The sequence below is a fragment of the Melitaea cinxia genome, chromosome 22, assembly GCF_905220565.1.
Source record: "Melitaea cinxia chromosome 22, ilMelCinx1.1, whole genome shotgun sequence".
Taxonomy (NCBI): domain Eukaryota; kingdom Metazoa; phylum Arthropoda; class Insecta; order Lepidoptera; family Nymphalidae; genus Melitaea; species Melitaea cinxia.
In genome coordinates this window covers 2,005,364-2,024,491 of record NC_059415.1, presented here as the reverse complement: position 1 = coordinate 2,024,491, position 19,128 = coordinate 2,005,364, and the positions used below count along the sequence as shown (strand labels likewise).

Here is a 19,128-nt window from a genome sequence, read left to right as displayed (position 1 = left end):
ACCGCACCGAACAATCCTTTGTGTCTCCTCCATCAAACATGACATTGACGAAATAATATAATAACATGTGTCAAATAAGCACAACTGAAAGTCATTAACCGAAGAATTTAATTGTATTGAAATAGAACCATGTGAGTCGTCTAATTAGAAACAAAATCATTTCAAATTCAAATCTTGTGATTTTGTATGAATTTATATCAATACTAGCTGACTCGGCAAACGTTGTCTTGCCGCTAAACGCTATTTAAAAATAGGAGTTGGTGGTAGAAGGGTGAAAATTTAGGGTAAAAATAGATGTTGTTCGATTCTCAGACCTACCTAATATGCACCAGAGGTGTTTGGGGGAATTGGGGATAGGGTTGACAACGCATTTGCAATGCTTCTGGTGTTGCAGACGTTTATAAGCTACAGTAATCATTTACCATCAGGTGAGCCGTACGCTTATTTGCCGACCTAGTTACATATAAAAAAAAAAATGATTTAGCCTGTTCCATTTCCTCCCAGTGAAATATAGCTGTAGGTTAGTGATATTACAGCATTTTCCTGGTTAAAGAATTTGTAACCAGTCCAGTAGCTTTTGCGTTTATCCATTACAAGCGTACAAATAAACAAAAAACTAAATATTATCTTCTTATAATATTACTATAAATAAATTAAAAACAGGCAATGTAATCGCATATAAGCAGAGTTTGTTTCGAGCTTATTTATTTAAAGAATGTCTCATTAAGGCAGGTAGCATTTTATTAATTCGAAATATGCTAAAAAAATAAAGAAAAAAAAATTAGCGAGAAATTTTATACTGAAATTTAATGAACATTTTTTACAGAGTACACCACCGTTTAATTTTGTAATAAAACTTTCCCTTAGCTGAATTATTTTTACATAACTTTTATATTGAGTTGACCTTTTCGAAGACATTAGGCTGTATTTATTTTCTGAACCATATTATATAAACTTTGGAATTGTTTAATGTCCCGAAACTCTTGTAAAAGCTTAACCTTCCATCTAGGAAGGTTAAAATTTTCAACTTAAGTTTCTGCTGGTTACTTAGCAATAGGGATCGTCCATTAACCATGTGAGGCTCAAAGGAAGGGGGGGTCCGGAAAAATATCACGAAATGTTAAAAGTAGCAGGTAGCGTGCTGTATTGTGATATCACGAGTATTTATTTATCGTTGAACATGATATTTATAAACTAAAAAAATAAATAACCAACACATTGCTTAGTACTATGTATTGACATTTTTGTGATTTTCCAAATATTAACTAAATAAATATCATGGGAATATGAATGATATACATTTTGAAAAAATATATGTATATACAACGAACCGTTAACACGTTATTTAATTACATTGCTTACGTAATTTTTTTTCTTAAAATCATTACAGCACATACTTTATTATTTGCTACAACACTTTTCTGTATTTTAATGGCCTATAAATGTCTTGCTAACAGATAAATATCCGCCAATTAACAATCCTGGAATGTAGAAAATTAAATTTCACTCTTTTGATTTCATTGTTGAAGAAAATTATGCTGGCAGTGAAATACGGAATTTTAAAATAAGCATGTAATTAATTTAAAATCATATGCCAATAAAACCATTTTCGAGTTGAAGACTTTGCCTAGGCGAGCTTATACGGTTCGCACTGTCAAAAAGCTATCGGATTTGAGAGCCATGCTTCTGACTCTATAATTTCTAATTTCAGAAACTCCACGTCTTAGTCAAAAAAAGTAGCTTGGCTAAACAGCCGCATTTCGCTCACAGGGGTGATGGTAGCGGCTATTTAACTAATGTGAATAAAGCATTACTATTCTGTTATATCAGACAATAGTTCTTGTAGTTACACTTGCCTCACTTTGTTAGGACTATCATGTCCTCAGATCAATATTGACTTAAAACATTAGAACATCACGATAATTTTTTAGCACAGTGCTGAAATCGCCCTTTATCACTCACAAGCAATTGACGATATTGTAATCTAGATAACGTAATAATTCAGAAGCTTCAAAATCAGTTTCTCTCCTGTTCAAGTAATAAATTACTGTGATATGTAACAATGACGCACCTCATCATTTATTCAACGCTCCGAAATCGAGTCGAGAGCTGCTTTTCACACAAATGTGCCGAATTTTCCGATTATCATATTTAAGTAGGCTTCGGCATCCTTTTTTGGCCTACCATATCTAGTTATGCGAGAACGAGATATATATATAAAATTTTTGTAGTTTTATTACATGCAATTCATATTCACAGTTACTGGATTTAATTACTACAGAAATTTTAATTTGCCCTTCATACGGCGCGAACCGACATTGCAAGTCTTACAAAAGAGTATTAAAATTCCAAAAATAAACATTGATCCAAAAAGGGACCGTCTTTTGTTCTTTTGTAACGCAAATCGTAATATTTTAACGAATTTGATCTCATAAAGATTTGTTTAAAAATCAAATTATGTTAGCAGAGTCACTGCTGTTCGCTTTTATGTTTGAAGTAGAATTCCAGAAATATTTATAAAATTTACTCGATTTAAGAGTTATTTCTATTTATATTTTTTTAATATTTCCAAAATTTTTCTTACTTTCTACGTTCAACGGTTCTTATTTTTTCAAATATTGTTTAAAATTAGAATCAGTTAATCTTACGGTCAGCACATCCGAACCAATAAAGAAACTTTTCAGCTTTCTAATATTAGCATTTATAAAATCCAAGATTATATTATTGGTCAAAAATTTCTAATATCGGCAAAACTTATATGGCTCGTTACCTCATTTCATATTCCAGGATATCACCCCAAGTTTCCAATACCTGTAGTTTAAAGAGTTTCGAGACGACAGTATTGGGAATAAAAAAACTTCGAAAATGTAATAAAAAATCTCATAAAACGACGAAGATAAAAACGTGATAGGTAACTTTCTGACGATATCGGCCAAATAGGCACTCGAATACTTTATGCCCAATTAGTAAAACGTCACGTATTCCAAGAACTTCTGGCGATGTCCAAGAAGTCATGTAACTTTTCACTCGCTACTTCCGACTTCTCTTAGCGTATTTTGCATAATTTCATATATTATGTAAGTGGAAACTTCGGTGGTAAATTTGCATAATCCCTTTTACTTTCAACGAATACTAACTCTGAATCGGCATTGGGTGGTATTGGTGTTTCGATGATTCTATTATTTGGGTAGGCTTTAAAAACGAAATGTACTAGACATCCTTTGATGTCTAAAATAAAATTCGTCGGTATCAAAATAAATCCTATATTTGAATGAAAATTAATTAAAACTTTAATGATCTATCAGTTATAATTGTGACTATCAATTGATAGTTAGATTAATATCGTGGCCACTAATTACTTATTTATTCACTAAATAGTATTAAGTAATTAGTATACACACATTATGTACTCATCGGCTATTACAAATAATTATATTAAATTACTTTCTGCTATGAAATATTTTGCTTGGTATTTCAAATATTTTAGAACAAAACAATTAAGTTAAAATTAAATATTTCTGTGGCGTTTTGTATCTGATATAAATTTGAAGGCTTTCTAAAATGATATTAAAATGTTTTTTTTTTCACAGCGATGACAAATTCTTAGGTAAACTATACAAAAAGAACTAAGTTGTCACTCAGTATATTATAGAGCTAACTTTTTTTTTTTTATTATTACAGCCTATACAGTCCACTGCTGGACATAGGCCTCCACAAGTTTACGCCAAAAATAACGTAAACTCATGTGTTTTGCCCATAGTCACCACGCTGGGCAGGCGGGTTGGTGACCGCAGTACTGGCTTTGTCGCACCGAAGACGCTGCTGCCCGTCTTCGGCCTGTGTATTTCAAAGCCAGCAGTTGGATGGTTATCCCGCCATCGGTCGGCTTCTTAAGTTCCAAGGTGGTTGTGGAACCTTGTTATCCCTTAGTCGCCTCTTACGACACCCACGGGAAGAGAGGGGGTGGCTAAATTCTTTAGTGCCGTAGCCACACAGCACATAGAGCTAACTTGCGAAAACACAATTCTCTAGTAAAAGTAGGATAAAGGACAGTTATTTATTCATAAATTTTTCGTTCACTTCTTAATCTTGTAGTAGACTCTGCTTCACCACAAGTTTTATGCTTCACCTATTATCGTTATTACATACCGTAAGTTAGGTACAACTATGGTGGTATAAGGAGCTTAAGGAGGGGAGATCTTTCCTACCAAGTTTGATAAGGTGTTGACATCTCTGAGTGTGTTTTACGTTATCAGGTGTTAATGATAACAGCTAGGACCTATAAGTACAAATACAATTTAGCCCGTAACATCCCACTGCTGGTAACACCGACAGCTTAAGTGCTCTCCGAGTCATGGTGGGGAGACCCACAAGACCAGAAATAATACTTATACAAATACAAATATCCATCCCGTGCGCAAATCGAACCTGCAATCACCGGTGTGTGAGTGCCCACACGCTGCACGTACCACTTAAGCAAAGCGATGTCAACAAAATGTGTGTTATGTGTAAGGACAAACATCCAGATTAAATCAGAAACAAGTATTTCTTAGTTAAAAAAATATCCCCAGAATTGACACTAAAGGTATGCTCGTAAATCATAAAAGTAATAATAGAGATCCACTATTAGCTAGAAAATAACGATTCCTATTACAGTGTTCCAAAGCAACAATTTTACAAGTGATTGCCATCGCACGGAACAGCGCGAAAGCGAAATGCGAAACGTCAAAATCACTACTTACGCGAGAATAATTCCTAAAAGCCTCTCCGAGTAAACAGTCCTTTATGGCGAACAAAAAATGCGGATTGAAACCTCGTGACACAATGCCGGATGCGACCTGACATCATCAGGGAATGGGGCTGCGAAATAATAAGGCTCGGGTATGGCTCATTTTGTAATCGGAAGCGTTTTTATAAATACAATCACCTTGAGATTACAAAAAATGCATATTAGGCGTTCAAATTTAGAACGTGGAACTATTATAGTGAGATATATATATATAAACAGGTAATTAATTGCTTACGCTTAGAGACTAATTATTCACTAGCTTGACCATATCTTGATATAAACTATAAGAGCCTTATTTATCAAAATTTATAAAAAAGATCCTTACGCTTTGGTACTTTAATGCCATTAAAAATAACAACTGTCTTAGTTTTTCTGCTGATAACAGTACTATACCCAAACAATATACTGTAACAATGAGCCAAAATTTGATCTGCTAGTAAGGTGCTAAGAAAGGAAGGACTCCCCCATGATTCTCCGGTACGAGTAAGTCACGTTATTAGTTATTCACGCTATTATCTCCGCTTTATCCGCTTAACGCTATCTCTTAGGACATAACCCGCAGCCATACCGGGTTTGCCTTTGTCTCGGTACTGTTTGCTCCCGTTTCTAAAATTAAAACTATGCGGCCTGGAATGCCGAGTTTGTAATATTTGGTTTGCTCGTATAAGGTGCTCCTTTTGCACGTAAAAATACGTTTCAAGTGCATTATGTTTATTTCGGTATAACGCCACACAAAGTTGTGTATGCGGACGGAAGTAGTTTCGTTAATGTTGAATACGATATTTGCTTTTGTGTCTGAGTGAATGAATACACATTGCATATATACAGTATTAATGTTGTTAAATTCATTTAAAGTGATGTACTAGTCAAATAGAATTACGAAATTAATTTCGATACTGTCTAAATACAAATGAAAGTGTAATTAAATTTTTTATATGATTTAACAGAAATACACTTTGTGAAACTGCTTGAATTTGATAATGCTAGTTATAATTTAAACTACGATAAAATTACTTAAGACGAAAATTATATGATAAAATGACCATTATCTGGCACTACTATAGTATTTCCAATAATATTTTTAAATGTAGCAGTAAAATTTCTTATAAGCCAATTACTTCTAAATACATTAAAACAAAACGGAAATTTTTGAAATTAGAAAAAGAACGAATGACCGCTGGGATATTTCAGTTAGATTGATTAATAGCATCATCTTTGACGTCCGTACTTAGCTTTTATTTTCAACAAATGTCTTGACATGGGTTCTTTTTCAAATTAATTGGAATTCAGTAAAGTTTTTTTATTTTATTTTTAAAGCTTGAATAAAAGATCGCAGTAACTATGCCCACCTATTTAAATATATGCACTGTATTTGCTTGCAACCAAAAAAATCACGTAAAAAAATTCGAATTGAGAACCTCCTCCTGTTTTGAAGTCGGTTAAAAATGGTATTATACTATTGTTATTTAAATCCTACATAAAATTCCTCATATATCCTATATCAAAAAAGACAATTGAGGTAGAATTTGATTTGCCATCTCTTAACTGCAATTAAATTCGCCAATCTGCATTGGAGCAGCGTGGTGGATTAAGCTTCAATCCTTCTCCTACATGGGGAAAGAGGCCTATGCCCAGCAGTGGAATATTACAGACTGAAACGCTGCGATGGTAGCGCAGTCTACCAGATCCAATGTAAAACATTCCAAAATTAACAACTACTTAGAAATGAAAAATTAGTTAAATAAACATTTTCCAGTGGACCAAATTGTGAATCTAAACCATCCTCGAATCGAACCATCGCAGCATCAAATATTAAATATTATTCTATTTTACTTTCAGTTTGTCCCGACAGTTGGTGCTGCGATCAAATTGAGAAAAATATTTGAAATTTTGTGTTATTGCAAAACAACGTTTGCGGGGTCAGCTAGTATAAATATATAAATACAAATATTACACCCGAACTTAGGCAGGAATCGAACCCGTAACCCGCGGAATAGAAAGCAGGGCCACTACAAACTGCGCCAACGGGCTACTCTACACAGATTTCTAAAAATCCACCACATTCGTATTTGTATACATTTTATTTTTAGCTTTAAATGGTGAAATAAATTAGCAAGCTGGATTTAACTGGAAATACTCGTTTCAGCTTTTGTTAAATTTAGACTGAATAAATATTCAGCTAACTAAATGTAAATCTCGGATTACATTACACAAATAACACATCATTATTTCCATACTTCATTTATGTACAAAGTAACTAACTAGCATTTGCATTCTGAATAGTATTTTATATATTTATTTATTTAATCTGTTAGTTAAGTTGATTACCAAAAACATTATTATAATAATTCTACAGTATTTTTTTTATATAAAACAACACTAAATTTTAACAATTAAAATACAAATTAATTTAAATAAACCAATAAAATCAATTGAAAATAATAATTACAACATTTCATAGAATAATTATATATATATATATATATATAATTTATAAAAACTATTTCTCAGTCTAGATGTCTGTGTGATTGTGACAATCTCCGCCGTGTCTCGGAGAGTACGTCAAACTGTCGGTCCCAGTTCTTTTGCCTGTTTATTACCTGATAGCGATCGTTACACGCTTATGCTATTAGCTGAATCAATCGAATTAAAAATTTGAGTTAATGTGCCGTTACATTTCCACATTTCATTACTACATACCCTATGTTTGTAATATACTGTCACTGTAATTACAATTCAAATTTTAATTCCGTATTTCGAAAACGTTTTCACCCTATCAAAATCAAAAACACCTTCGAATTGTCATTTTACGAATTAAATTTTTAATTATAGTTGGTAGATTCGAATGATTTCCGATTCGGAATGCATATGCTGCAGAGAAGAATCAGCGAGAAACTTCGCAGTTACTCTTTTTAAAATAATATAATATATTATAATAACCATGCTTAGCTAATCTAAATATTTTCTACTGAAATGTTCTTACTTTTATTAATCGTCAGTATATGTCACGCTATTGAACAATGGTATCATATTTTTCCATACTTTTGGAATTATACTAAAATTACTATAATCATTATCGGCTTCAAGGACTATTATGAATCACTTATAATAACAATGTTCGTTAACTGTAGTATGATTGTTTAATATGCGTATATGACAGATAAAGTTTTAGAGTGTATATTTGTAATAATTATATTTACAATTGTTTAGGCTGTCACTAATATGAAGATTTTTATTATACATATGTTAAGTTAAAAGTTTTATTGTATAAAGTTGCACGACAGGAAATTAGTTTTTTACAACTGATAACACCGTTCATGCCCAGGCGTCACTTTACTTGCAAGAGAAAATCGAAGCCAAGAAAATGGAGGTCGAAATAGTCTACTAGTAATTAAATCAATTATTCTTATTCATGTAAGCGCAAACAACAATTTACAAACTACTAAACAAGCTGAGTAGGACCATTATTTGCAAGTGATAAGCAGTAATTGTAATTTTAAAAAGTAGAAATATATATTCTGGATTAATTTTCTTTTTTTTTATGAAATTATTTTTTATGAAATAAATTATTATAAATATATTTTGACTAGCCCGTTGGCGCAGTTTTTAATGACCCTGCTTTCTGCGGGTTGTGGGTTCGATTCCCACCCCGAGTCTGGGTGTAATATATATATTTATTTATATATGTATTATTTATATGTATGTTTATCGAAAAAAAAAATGTAGCTGTACCAGTCGGCCTAGTATAGGGCCAGAACCTATAACACAAGCATTAAGTTGCTTACTTTAGGAACAGATGAGCGTGTGTGTGTGTGTTGTAAATATTTATTTATTTATATTATTAAAAAAAATAAAGTCAAAACTTTCTGGTCAAAAACCTCTACTGTTTCCATGGCGACCGGGTCTTCTTAGCTTACACGTATCAAGTAGGTGTCATAAATTTTTGATTTTAAATTTATAACGATACTAAATAATAATTGTGTTTGTTCGCAAACGAAAAAAAAACCGACTTCAATTACATCGACAAGTAATACAACGTAGGTAGACGAAAAAATAGAAAAGTAAATACACAGTATCAAAGATTACTCCAAAAGTTGTAATCACATCTTGATGAAATTTAAATGTTACCACATGATAAACGTCGGCTTTCGATTAAATTAAAAATCATCAAAATCGGTATACCCAGTAAAAAGTTATGCGGATTTTTAATAGTTTCCCTCGATTTCTCTGGTATCCCATTATCAGATCCTGATTTCCTTATCATGTTACCACACCTAAGATATCTCCTTAAAATATAGTATATATTGTCGAATGAGAAACCTACTCCTTTTTGGAAGTCGGTTAAAAAGATGGCCATATGATTATAGAATAACATTTAAAAATCTCATATATTCACATACCTAGTCGAAAATAGGATAGCGATAAACGTATATCCTTTCAACTTACAAAGGATATCATTTCTCTTCAAAGACTGTATGAAAAAGCAATTTTCTCACACAAGCCGCCTAAAGCGTCTGAGCAAACATACTTGGTGCCTCCAAAAGGATCCAAAGGCTTTAAAAAAATTGCATAGACTGAACTAGCTATTTTTAGGATATCTATGCGTTCAACGGAATTTAATTTTACATTACCTTTTTAGTTCGGATTTTGTAAAAGCTAGAAAGCAAAGCCGTGTATCTCGTACGAGGGATAATAAGTAGGGCTTAAGTAGGGATGATATCGACTTATATTTAAATGTTATAAAACGTCCAGAACGAAATAAAAATAGAACAAATTCTTTTTTATCGGTGTAATCATTCAACATTTATTTTTTATCTATGGTTGAAACTGTCATTTTTAAATTTGACATTCGATTTTGTTGTTTGACGTTCATGATCGTTATGTTGGCGGGATTGCGTAGTTATCGTTACGTAATTTGGTTGAGATAATTTGAACATAATTTTTTTTTATATTTAAGCTATTTACTTCAGTATATTGCAGTCCACTGCTACCATTTAAGCTATTATGAATCTCTAATTTCAATCTCTCTTATCTAATCTGCAAATAGTTTTATTAATCGGTTTGTTACAAAAGTGTATAAAATTTTTTACATTTAAATAAACTTTATGGAGAAAATACCCAATTTTACCCAAACGCCAACCCACATTGGAGCAGCGTGGTGGATTAAGCTCTGATCCTTCTTCTACATGGGGAAAGAGGCCTATGTCCAGAAGTGGGATATTACAGGCTGAAGTGATTATGGAGAAAAATATAATTAAAATGAAGTAGGACCATGCAGATGTAAAACAAAAATAAAAGACAAATTTTATCTAAATATAAAACAGGGCAGAGAGTAATAATTGGCAAAATAAAGCGCTAACACTAAGAAAGTTTCCAACGAGACATCGCGATGTTTGGTCGGAGTTTGTAATTATAATTAAATTTGGCAGCGCAGTGCCCTATGCAAATTGCCTCAAGACTTACTTAGTGATACACAGTGAATATATATTTTTAAGTCGTAATAGACGCCGTTTTAAAGACTTAATTAGCACAAAGTCCACGTTTAAGGTTCTTAAGTTTAAAAGAAAAATCTAATCCTTGTATACAATCTCGTAATTAGTATTAAAATTTACAGGACAAAGAGGTAAAATAGTTTTAAATAAAATATTTATTTGTGTTTGTGTTACGCATTGGAGCAGCGTGGTAGATTAAGCTCTGATCCTTCTCCTACACGGGGACAGAGGCCTATGTCCAGCAGTGGGATATCACAGGCTGAAGCGAAATAAACTTGTAATTTTATATAACAGATTTATCATAGAGGTTTCAAATTGAACTAAATTAAAAGTTAGATAAAAAATTTTTTTAAAGCAATTTAATACAACGTGAATTTAAGTTTAAATATTAAAAAAAGAGATTTAAAGAAGTGTGTAGCGCTTAAATCTCCATTATATGTTATTCCGTATATGTAGATTTTGTTACTATCTATACCTTAATATTATAAGCTAAAGAATTAGCTTTTTTTGTTTGCTTGTGTGTTTGTTTAAACGCGCTAATATCAGGACTTTCACTATACGCACTAAGCGATTCGCTAGTACATTCTTGATGCAAATGGCAAAAGAATTGAACTCTCTACCAGCGTCTGTGTTTTTGGATAGCTACAATCTGGGGATCTTTAAATCGCGAGTGAATAGGCTACTTCTAGGTAAGCGTATTTCACCCTAGACCACATTCTCACTTAACATCAGGTGAAATAGTGGTCAAACGCAAGCCTATCTAATTATAAAAAAAGGATCTACTGGTTCGTATTTAAAAATTATTTTTATTTGGATAGTCCATCTACCGAGGAAGACTGTAGGCTGTATAATGTATAGTACGTTTTTCCTCAAATTAACGCGGGAAAATCGCAGGGCACAACTATTTTATAAAAACCTATCTATAAACCTATCTTATTATATTTATAATAAGATAGGTTTATGGTAAGAATTCCTTATTACAGGAGTTCGATTTATTCTGAAGCACTTACATTTAACATAGTTTCGAGAAATTATAACAGTAAAGTCCCTATTAGTTTTGGCACTCTTACGTTTGATGATTTTACCTAAAGATTATCTCAAAGTAAAATGTAGACGTTATATGACAATTCCTATATGAGCTTGCATTGCAAGGAATGCTTTAAAAGACGAATGTTTTTATTTAGTCGAACTCAATAAATATAATTAATAGCTTATCTGTCGGTATATACCATAAAATATGTTTTTTATGATTTTTTTGTTTCCTCTTTAATACTCTTAACTACAGGATAAAGGACATTCACAATATTATGGTTGCATTGTGGGAATCTTTCGTCAACGGAGATTGCGTCAAGGCGTATCTCGATTATGAAGTATCGTATATAGAATTATCATGAAGTCTTTATTTAAAAAAAAAAAAAAAACAAGTTACAAATTTAAATATTATCATCTTATTCAAAATTATTCTGGAACGTTCCATAAATAAATTTGTTTAGAGCATCGCTATGTTTGGTCGGAGTTGGTAATTATAATCAAATTTGGCAGCGCAGTGCCCACTATGCAAATTGTTTTAAGACTTGTCTTGAGACTTAAATGGCGAGAGCGATGAATTTAATTTTTCAACTTTTAACATTTTATACGAATCAATTCTTTTTGTAATTTATTTGTAATCAAGTATTATATAAATCTATATTAACTTTAAAAATATTTACGCGTAGTATGTTTAAGGAAGAGTTATTACATTAGTAATTATTTATAACTCAAATTTATATTATAATGAAACAACTTTTTCGGATTTTATCGCGGTTTTTAGTTGCCTTACGTTTCGGATACTTTACAGCAACCATGGTCACTGGAGGACTAAAAAAAACCGCGATAAAAATCCGTACAACTTGTTACATTATAATGAGTAAAATTCGCGTAAACATTAGAAAATAAAATGTATATATTCCTTACGCTTCATCACTCCTTTACAAGAGTGACATTTCTTATACTACCTCTCCATCAAAAGTATTTAAACTCGGTTGTAATATAAATAACTGAACCGAGAGAAATCAAATGCACATCAACCAGTAATAAAACGTAGTTAGACGAAAAATAATCAAGTAAAGTCGCATTAGTCATTCATCATCATCATCATCATCATTTCATAGGCCTAGGCCTCCACAAATTCGCGCCAAAAATGGAGTGAACACATGTGTTTTGCGCATTAGTAGACATAGCAAAATTAGTTGTCAGATTTCAATGAAATCGATCTACCTAGTCAAAAGTTACAAAGTAATGAAAATCAAAAAAAAAAACAAGGTCGAATTAATAAGCTCCTTATTTAAAGTCTGGTAAAAACAATAAAGAAAACTTTAGTAAAAACTACATCAAAACGAACATTCATTAAATAAATTAAATAGGTGTTTTTATTAATAACCCGTAAATACATATCAGTAATACACAATTTTGATAACACATCACCACTTGTCAAGCAAATCCATTGTCTATAAATTTAATCGGATTTTACCAACATTGTATAACATGTAGAGCGAAATTACATTTATAGAGACGAAATTTTGGGTAAAATTAAACACGAATTCCGTCTGGACCCATACGAGGTTTCCAAATCGTATACACCTAACCCATTATACCTATCACCGTTAAATGTATCGCTTTAGTAAATCATTTTGTAGGAAATGAACTTGTTTCAACACTGAAATTAGTTAAAGACATTTTGTACTGTATATCGAGAAATTTAACAACGATTTGTAAATGATTTTGGTTAGTTTTTCGTAGGTTTTATCGGTGTTTTTTTTATTTTAATTATTATATATTACTCGGTCAGCAAACGAGCGTACGGCTTACTTGATGTTAAGCGATTATCGTAGCCTATAGACGCCTGTAACACCAGAAGCACCGCAAGTCCGTTGCCGACCCTTTCCCCACTCCACCAGCCAGGAGCTCTGGTCACCTAATTCACCACAGGAACACAACACTGCTTGAAAGCAGTCTTATTTAGCTGTGATCGTCTGTCAGGTCGAGGTACTTCACCAGTCGGGCTGCTCCAGATTTGGAGCAGGATATTACTCGCTGTGTCCTACCTTAAGTAATGCCGATCATCGGGGCCTTAAATATTTGTTTGTTTATATATTTTTCCTATCTTAGAGAAAATTTTAGCAATCACTACAGCAGCTTGGATTTGTGTGTTTTTGGCTTACAGGAAATTAAAAATGAATCAATAGATTAAAATATTCAATACACATTTTTGGGTAACAATAAGATTTTAAGTGTACGTTATGTTCTTCTCACATGTTTGTGACAGTATCTATAAAAAATTGACACACATGCACTGCGAATTTTGGTGTCTGGAAATCTCCATCATTACAAATACAATAAAAGATACCAATTAGTAATAAAACTATTTACGTCAATACAGATAATCCTCTCAGGAAATTCCATTGAAATAAATATATCGGCGAAAAGAAACATTTTAAGTTTGTAAAATAATAAATGGTACAAGAAAATGTTTTAATCATCGAAGTAATTAATTAACGCCAATCGCAGGCTGCTGGTTCGTGGCATCATTCGTTAAAACAAAGAACCACTTAAGACCGTTTCAATACAGATCAAAACCGAAATGCTATTGAAATCAACGCTTCGGTATGAAAGGGCGCTATTTTGAGACACGCGGTCGTAGAATTTGGGTAATAAATTATTATATTATTAGTATTTTTAATCATTTACTATTTATGTACTATAATGTTGGTCAACAAGCGCACGGTCCATACCATGGCAAGCGTTTAGTAACGACGATTCAGCCTGTAACATCTCAGTGCTGGGGTCTTTCTTTGTATAGGAGAAGGTTCGGATCTCAATCGACCAGGTTGCTCCACTGCGGGTTGGCGGATATTATTCCCTACTTTGTAAGGCGTTGTGAGGTGGTTGTAAGATGTTATGAAAATCACCTAGCATACCTGCTGAGTTTTCCAACTCGAAGGTATGTGGGGCGTTCGCCATTGATGTTTATACCTAGCCCTTCCCACTCCATCAGCTTAAATACATCTTCCAGTGCAGTGGTAAACAGTTTCGGGCATTATAGCATGCCCTTGTTGTAGTCCACGCTGCAGTGGGATAGGTTTAGTACTTCCGTCGTGTACTTGGACTGTCATGGTGGCTTTGTATATACACTTTAACATCTCGATGTTCTGGTAGTTAATCTGGCACCACTGGAGAAAGTCTAGCACCACCCATGTCTTGATAGAATTGAAAACTTTCTCATAGTCCACATATATAACACATAGCGGCAGATTATTCTCCTCGGTCTTCGGTACAACCTGTCGCGATGTATTTATGTGGTCCATGGTACTGTAGCCTTTTCATAGTTCGACTTGTCCGGGAAGCTGGCACTTGTCCAACCTACAAGTAAAGCGTTTAGTATGGAACCTCGAAAACAGCAAAATAGATGTGGCTCGGAAGTGTGATGGGTCTATAGTTCTTAAAATGGGCTCTGTCGTCCTTCTTGAAGAACAAAACCACCAAGCTTCTGTTCCACGTCTCCGAGGTAGTTCCGTTACTATCGATGGTACCAAACAGCTTTTGGTAAGCCACTAACTCCTCCTAGTAGCTGTTTGTCTCCAGCTTTTGGCAGCTCTGGCGTGATACCGTAATCTCCCAGCTCTTTGTTGTTTTTATAGCTGGCTAAGAGCCCTTCTAATTTCGGTGAAGGGCCTTTCTAATTTTGTACAGGGTGAGCGGGATATCTTCGGTATAGTGTTGGGTCAATTTGGCTCTCTTGTCATTCTTCACATTGGGAATGATAGGTTTTGATGAAATACATAACATTCCGTAGTAACACACAGTTTGCGCCTTCCTTCATGAGACTAAGGGCTATGTTCAGAGAGCACTTAAGGTTTACCACTGGAAGGTGATTATAGATAGTACACCAAAACTTCACAATACATATGAAAGATAGTTTTAAGGTAGTTACACAAGACTGCATAGACTGTGTAGTTATTGAGCCATTTCTTCCAAACAACCAAATTGCATAGACATAAATACAAGACAAAAGTAGTATCAGTCGGCTTAAACCAGCAGCAGAACAAAAACAAAATTATTTTTTAAAACATTTTTATACAAATATATGTTTAGAAGTTTACTTAAATGAATCAGACAGTCTCTAAAGACTGTTCAGAAGGTCGAATTAAAATCTTCGATGACTTTGCGAAATTTATGTTTCACGTTTCAATTTAAAGGGTATACAGAATTTATGATGAAAGCATATTTCATTTCGTAGACGCAAAAATGTTACAACTTTGTCTCTTTATTGCATGTTTTCGGATTAAATATAAAACGTATATTTTCTAGTTATTACGTAAATTGAGTTCTTGACTAAATGAAGAAGATAATCATCATTCTGAGTAATAAATTTCGTAGCATACATACATAGTGTAGACGTAAGCAGTGTCGCTTTTTATTTTTATATTTAACTTTTCTCATACATTTTATATATATTTATCGTGAATTCTGTAAAGTATCCAAAAATTGGTGTGTGTATAAATTAACATATTAAAATTAATTTGTAAATAGTGTCCAGTTTTTAATCGATTTGAAAAAAAAAAATAGGATTTAACTTTGTCTGTATTTTTTAATGTTTGTTACCCCTTATAAGTTTTTACCGGGTGTAAGGATTTCGATGATTTTTTATTTTTATTTTGGAAAGTTGGTGCTTGTAGTTCGAGTTGAGTGAGATTGACGAGCTTTTTTTGAGTTATTCTTTATAATGCGAGTTAAGGGACTTTGACCACATTAAATTTCTTATTTTATAACCTGTTGATGTAAATAGTTGAAATAAATTTATTTTTATTTTAGAATAAAAAAAAATATTTTTTTACTTTAAAGGTGGCAAATGAGTATACGGTAAGTTCGATGGTAAGCAGATACCGTAGATCTCTCTCTCTCTCTCTCTCTCTCTCTCCTTTAATCACCAACACATTTGTAACTCAACTATTGACAAAGTTAGTTCACGCTTTAGCCTGTAATATCCCACTGTTGTGCATAGGCCTCTTTCCCCGTGTAGGAGAAGGATCAGAACTTAATCCACCACGCTGTTCCGATGCCGGTTGGTGGATATATTCCCTACTATGAGTAACGATCGCTATCAGGTATACACGATAACAATCGGGACCGACGGCTTAACGTGCTTTCCGAGGCACGCCACCAAGGCCTGCACGAACACCCAGACCAGGATAAAACCCACAACAGCCACAAACCAGTGCTGTTACCGTTGCGCCAACGCTTCGTATAGTGTCTTTAGTACCTACACAATGTAGTGGTTACTAAATATGTGGTTTTCTAGTAATTTTCATATAGAACTAGTATAGAGAAAGTTTTCTTATAAAATAGCTAACCTAGGTAGGAAGACCATAAATACAATGCTCCTCTAAGCCTCTTCGTAGACGGTTGAAAAGATCATTTTAAAGCATTAAGTTTCAAGTAAAACTTTTTATCGTAAGTCGGCTCGGCGGCTTTAGTATTTTCTTTCTCACAAACTTCTTTCATTTCAAAACTTAGCAAGCTAAACGATCATTTCAATAAAATACCCCTTTACCATATACTCTTAAGCTCAGATTTTTGTCTTGTATTTAGAAGTATATTGAATACCTTCGTGACTACATTTGCATGTCAATGATATTGTATGAAATTTATATATATTTTTTCTCATTGCTAATTTATTATGGCGTTTAGCTTCTTTTACTGTAGGATACTTATGAAATGACGCATGAATCAGATTTATATCCAGGTATTTAATTTAAAAAAGTATTAATTGCAGTGGAATACCAGTCGTTTAGTCTAAGTCTGATGAATTTTCTTCTTCCAAACTTCATTCAAAATTATAAATAATTCAATCAATGCCCAATCACACAAAAGTCAAACCAAAGAAATATAAAATATCTTATAATCACGTTAAATATTAGCTATGAAAAGGCAATGAGTAAATACGTTGATGTACATGTATGTACGCTGACAGGAACGTCAGAGGCGGGACGGGAACAAGGGACCCCTGTCAATACTCGGAGTAAGGCTTTTATTTGATTCCACTATGTATTCTAATTTAAGACCCTACTTATTGTTCGAGCATTCCGTTTCACAGGATCAGGGTTCTGAGTTTTACTTAAGTATAAGATGTTCGCAAAATGAATTTTATTTTTTTTCATCGTCATTCCGTTGTCAAGCCTTATTTATATAAATAAAAAAGATTCGCGGTAACGTATTGTATACACGTGCATATATTTCGAATGACTGCACCAAGTTGGGCGATTTTTATTACAGTCAGGAGAAGGTTTGAATAGAAGAAACTGCTATAGTCAGAAATTTTGTTTGCTCGCAAGTCCTAAAAAGCCGACTTCAATTACATCGACCACTAATACTAGACATGACAATCATCGCAGAATAAAGTAAAATAAATAGAAAATGTAAATGTAGATGGGCAAAAGATATGACTTCACGCCATTTTTGGCTTGAACTTGTGGATGCCTATGTCCATCAATGGACTGTGATAGGCTGAAATGATGATGATGAAATAGAAAATAAGAGAAAATAAAATAAGTGAAAGATCGTACGTGTTTTAATTTAGTTCTGTCGTAAGTTATGACTACATCAAAGTATATTTTTAGACTGTTGTTGAGCTCACAATGTTTCGGACCTCAACACTTCATCTTATTATTATATTTTATTGCACTCAAAAATACATATAAAATATAACATAATAGTAGTTTATGGCAAAGGTGGAATCTCAGAGAATTCTCAGTCAACCCATGGTCATGAGTAAGTGTTTCATATAGCGAGGCAAACAGTGCAAGAAGTATTCATTAAGAAGAAAAATAAAAAAATAAAAATAAAAAAAAACACCAAAGACAAATAGGAACGACAAGACTTATTAAGAACACCGAGTTTTTTTTTATTAACGGTCGATAATGATTATAATTAGCGTTTCATTTGAGAATATTGTGTGCATTAATGAATGAGTACGTAAGTTGTCCGAGCACGGTAAGTTGTAGGTCCTGGTTACTTGATAGCGATCGTTACTCATAGGAATATATCCCCCAACCGATAGTGGATCAGAGTGGTGAATTAAGCTTCGACTCTTTTTCTACATGGATAAAGAGGCCTATGCCCAGTATTGGAAAGTTACAGGCTGAATGGTGATGAGAATATTATTTGATACAATACTACATTATGTAAATACGTAAAATGTAATATATTATATGTAAATATATAACATTTTCATGGAATATTTTCCAATTTGTGGTAAGGAGAACATAAATAAACATTACACGACCCTTTCTGGAGAGTTCCATTCCATCCCGGATAAGGAAACAAATTACCATATTACCTTTTATTTACACTAACTTAAATAATTGATATCGTTTTAGTTCCGTAATTCGTGCCATGAAAAGTTTACGTTACACATTCTGTAGAAGTATAATTTTTTGTTTTCATTATTTTATTCACATTGATTGCCTATAAAAAAATTACTCATTCACAACGATATTTAATATTTTTTTAATATAAGTAGCTCGGCAAACAATTGTACGGCTCACCTGATGGTAAGCGATTACCGTATCTTATAGACATCTGCAACACCAGAAGCTTCGCAAGTGCGTTGTCGACCCTATCCCCAATTCCCTTCAGGAGCTCTGGTCCCTTACTCACCAAAAGGAACACAACACTGCTTGAAAGCAGTATTATTTAGCTGTGATCTTCTGTAAGGTTGAGGTACTTCCCCAGTCGGGCTGCTCTATATTTTGAGCAGGAAGTTTTCTGCTGTGTAACTACGTTCAGTAATTATTGGTGTATGCTGTGTTC

At 33.2% G+C, this 19,128-nt stretch overlaps 1 protein-coding gene across 1 annotated transcript in view; it reads right to left on the bottom strand.

The window, feature by feature from the left end:
• Positions 1-19,128, bottom strand: part of LOC123664382 (protein madd-4) — a 147,732-nt gene that overhangs the window by 81,262 nt on the left and 47,342 nt on the right. The gene's annotated exons all lie outside the window — the stretch shown is intronic.